The following is a 5243-nucleotide window of genomic DNA, read 5'->3' on the forward strand; positions in this document are numbered from 1 at the left end:
TTCTGTCAACTTTGTCCTTGTGCCAAGCAACTTGCTCCACTTAATGCCCAGTTTTTTGACTCTGTGGCCTGAACCTGATAATGGGAGTCCTACTGGATTAATGGAAGGCGCAGTGCTGTTTTGCTGCCGATGCTCTTGTAGTTTTTCAGGCATAGCGCTCCAGCGATGACAACCATATACTGTGTGCGTGCCAGATATGAAATTGATAAGCACCGTGGCAAAAACTCCAATATGATCAACTACCAATAATCCATTATAGCACAATGCCTTATTACAATCTTTAGGGACATGGGTGCATCTACACAATGATAGATAAAGGATGGAACATGGTGGGAGGCCAATCTAAAATGATGGATCATATTATTGTTATTAGGTGAAAGCTTCAATGGTGGCTATTTGTGATGCATGCTGTCAATGTCGACGGGAACCTGAGCCAAACAAAGAAATAATTGGACCGGTGCCACATAATTCAAGTTCATATTTTCACAAGTGGGGGAACCTCATTATAAATCAGGTCACCCAATGATACAAGACCATAAATCAAAAAAAGACATAGCTCAAACAATTAGATAATTACTAGACCACCGTGTCACTGTTGCTAAGATGTTTTGCCACGGAGAGAGAGTGTCAGGAGTAATGAAGAGTACAGAGAACCTACAATCACAAAATATAACCAGTAACCAAGAAGAAATATACTAAGCTGATAAGCTTTATTGGTTGCATAACAACTGACAACTGCAGGAAAAGTTTTGCAGTAAAAAAAAAGTATTTAGGATCACAATTAAAATGCTAACTGTCATCTAACTGTTTTAACAGCCACTTTTTGTCAGAAACTACTTAATCTATCTTGTGAAGACACCTGTGAGTTGTATTGGGAAGGGTCTTTAAGTCTTTACTACAGTTTTGCATGGACTGTCAGTGACCCCTAGTGTTACTCAAATTTCCAGTTACACTGCTTGAACGGCAGTTACTCTAATTATATCTATGGCTTTTGATTACCCCTAGGCAGGGAAGTTGCATGAAATCCAGAGGCAGGGGTCCAATTGACCCCAATTGAAAGTGTCATTTCACAGGACTGCCAAGCTGGAGATGCTTGTGCAGCCCAGGATGTGGGGATATTATTTCAACGTTCTTCGCTCAGCTGCATTGTTTGATATTTCAACAGCTCTTCCACTATGTCCCCCTCTGCTTGGATGGGCGGGTGTAGAGCTGCCTGTGCAGTTGTTGTGTCAAACCAGAGTGCAAGGAAGCTCCAACAGCAGTCAAAAATTGAGGTCATAGCACAAGAGTGAACCAACTGGAACAGATTGTTGTGGAACCTCCAGGCTTTTGCAGACACGTGTTGAACCCAGCACAGCATGTCCTCGCTTTTACCTTACTATCCTTCTTCACAACTCCCCTGACAGCAGCTTATGGGCAGGGAGAATATATCCCAGCTTTTTGCTTTACTGCTGCTTTCGTTCATCACATGAGTAAATGATATGATGGACAGACGAGCATCTTAATAATATTTTTTACTATAGTCTAAGATATAGAAAAAGATAAAAAGATGTAGCACAGAACATCTTAACTATTACTACCAGCATTTATGTTAAAAGCTTGAACATTGGAATTCTTTATTAAATAATGATATGAAGATATCAGCAGTAAACTTAAAGGTGTTTGATGCTAGCGCTATAAGATGACGGCTTATTCAGTGTCAGCTTTCTAAACCCAGCACAACAAAATGTTAATGTCTCATTAGATTATTGTCTCTGACACACTTTAAATAGATGTTAAAGCCACTCTGCATAAGGCTCATCTGTTCTACTACAAATCCTATGGAGAAGAGGCAGCGTTTCAAGGCACAATTGATCCTTTAATAATGTCATGGCTGCTGTATGACCCTTGGCAGGAGGTATATTTGTTCTTGGAGGGCGTAGTAGAGAAGTGAAGAGCGTGTTAGTGTGAATGAGAGAGAGAAGCAGGTACAATATCTGTGTTTAAGAACAGTGAGCTCCAAAGTGTCATCTTGTGTTAACAGAGTGCAATTGGTAACTTTTCTGACATTCTGTCATTATTGTCACTTTACATGAAAGCTGGGACTGCAAAGAGGGAGCACTGACAGCAGATTGACCCCAGATGCTGTTCATTTGATTGATATCTCTACAGACAATGATCTTTTTCTGCACTGCAGTGGTGGTTACATAGGGAGGCGTTGGGAGGGGGCAAATACAGGAGAAATGTCACACTAGGGAAGTCAGTGAGGCGTAAAGCCCTGCCTGACGAGTGCAGGGTCAGTGGCTCCTCTCTGCCCCCTTTGTGCCCCGGGTAAAATGATCTAAGTGATTCTGGACCTCTGCCACCGATCCGCTGGAGTGCAGGAGTCAACCGCGTAGGCATGGCAGAGTGAAGACTAGCTGCGGATTTGCTGGTAAAACTGCATGTAGCGTGCTAACGCCTAGGGGACAAACTCATTCCATGTGGTGGTTTCATCATTATATATTTTTTCCCTAACTAAGACATATTATAATAAGACATATAAACCACTTGCATGCTTGTATCCATAAGTAAGAGCCAAAACATGCACATTAAGCACTTGCTAAATGCTACATTTGTTATAACAACTTGTGATGCAAAGGTTTTAATGAAGCTGCTCAACTTTGTACCATATACGGGAATCTTTCTCGTGCTCATAGTGTTTCTTTATTTATATCATGAGTTGAGCCTCCCAGATGATGAATAAAGGGGAGAGGTTAAGATTACATTGTTCTGGTAAATTAGTTGAGAGAATGGCTGCAAGGCAGGAGCCATATCAGTGGCTTAATCCTTAAAGACTGCTGCAGAGTACATACAATATGTCTGGCTAGCTCTCCTTGTAAGCTGTCTGTGTTTGATGATTGCAATCAACATTAATTAAATGTGCCAACATTGGCTTCACATTAACTAACTTGGGGAAGAGTTCACACTCAAATTCCAAAGGTATAATAACACACACATATTCTAGGGCTGTATCCATATGTGCTAAATATATAAAATTAAAACCAGTGAATTGCAGTTTGGTTGCAATTCCCATGATTATACATTTTTCATAGTTTATTGTATAATTATAGAAAATTATAGAAAATCAAAAATGTTTAGGGATATTAGCAGTAAGCAATCAACGTGTCTGCATGCAGATTAGTGTGTTAAAGAGTCAGATGGAGCAAGTTATGTGGCAAGCTCGTCACTGTGCAGGGTAATAAGGTCAATGCAAAAAATAACCCTGGGCCACATTTCCCAGCAAATGTGTAGAAACACACATGCACGCAAGTAAACACACAGACACACCACTCCAGTATCCCGGCCTTATGCTGCAGAATCCAAACCAATCGAGTCAATTGCCAGAAAACATGACATGACCTTTCAGATTCACTGAGCATCAACCATGAGTGGGACTGGCGTGCTTTCCGTTTCAGCGCACCCTCTGCCCCTCCCGCCCACACGATCACCCCCAGGGCCCTAAACCCTCCACAAATAATTACTCTCGGTGGAGTCTGTACTGCTCAAGACACAGCCAAAAAAACTTGACTCTGATCTTGACCCATACCTAGGGTACTCTCACTATTAAATCATCCCTCACAGGGGTTTTATTATTTGAACAATTCAGTCACCATAAATTGAATATGAGTAAGGTCAAGCTTATGTTTAGACATATTTGTTTAGTGATAAATGTCAGAGGCTACACACCATTCACAGAAAAAATATGTGCAGGATTCCCATTAAATGTCATATTTAAATTATACATAATCACGAGTTATAGAAACACGCAGCAAACACACACAGTACCAGTAGTACTACATGGTAGTGTAAAGTACCAAATAGTGCTAATAAGCAGGATAGGGATGTTACTTTCACCAACTGTATATGGAGCTGCTGACATCAACAACAGAGGCAATAAGCAATAGCATTAAGCACTGATTCCCTCCTAAATGCATATTTAAAGACTTTAAATGATTATGCATCACTGATGTAATATGACTACCACCTACTGGTTAAGAAACAGACTCTGCCAACCATCAGTGCTCTTAAACAAAACTTTGTATGTCACGATGTTACAACTGGACCTTGTGTGGATGTCTTTTTTCTATAACTATGTTATAAGAATACAAACTCTTCGTTGTCTGGTGGGCAAACATTGTAAAGCAGTCAATGCTTCTTGAGTATCTCACATTTGTCTTGGCATTTATGCACATGCATTTTATGTTATTATACAGGATGCATCAAAAAGAATCATCTGATTTCAAAAAGCTTTATTTTTTAAAGTAGGACCTTATAGTAAATTTTAAAATACATGGCTGAATATAAACTTTGACATTCAAAACTTACAACATTCAAACTTCCAGTGTTGACAAGTGCTCAATGTGTCCCCTTCTGGATGCACAGGATATGTCCATACGATAGACAAAGTTGTCCTTTTGCTAGCATGTCAGGAGTCACTGCAGCCACTGTAATTGTTTTGCTACCTGCTGGCAACCATGTGAACCTCGCCAATCCCCTTTTTGAACATTTTTTATTGGAATTAAAGCACTTTGACATTAGATGTTTTTTTTCAATGCACCTTGTTATTACATGGATTCATGCTGATTTAGCTAAAATGAAATAATATTGACTGACATATCTGATCAATTTAATGGTCTATCTATCCATAGTTTTCAGTCACATGACCCAATCGCTGCCCTGGCGTGCAAAACAGTGCTCCAAAATGAACGCAAACAGTGGAGAGTCATTAGTTCTGCAGGACAAAAGTGTTGTTGTTTTTTAACTTGTCTCAATCCAAGGCTACTTGGATCACCTGTCCATGCAGGAAAAACAAAGATATGGAGAGAAATCATAAATTTGGGGGACTTGTGATCCATATTCTGCCCCGGCAGCATCGATCATGGTGGAGAAGCAGGGATGGGTGTGATTTGGCCTCTAAGCCAGGGTTTGAAGAGGAGTGTTGACATATTGGTGCCATACCCTATGCTCTTCTGGCAGCTGTAAATAAACGCTGATTGGTGCATCTGATATCACAGCAGCTATCTGGCATTTTGGCTAAGTTATACTCGAAGATGTTCAAAGGGTGGCTGCAGGACAAAGGTCGACAGTACAGTTTTTGCCTTCCAGGTGGGCATGTCTGTAGCTCTGACGTTACATGAAAACTATGGAAAGACCCAATCAAAGCACTAAACATCCAGCTGAAGTTTCCAGATCACAAACAGTTGATTTTCTTGAGTTCAACA

Source organism: Mchenga conophoros, linkage group LG7, assembly GCF_057382185.1.
Source record: "Mchenga conophoros isolate Kocher_MC1m ecotype Shallow Benthic linkage group LG7, M_conophoros_male_GT1.1, whole genome shotgun sequence".
Lineage (NCBI taxonomy): Eukaryota > Metazoa > Chordata > Actinopteri > Cichliformes > Cichlidae > Mchenga > Mchenga conophoros.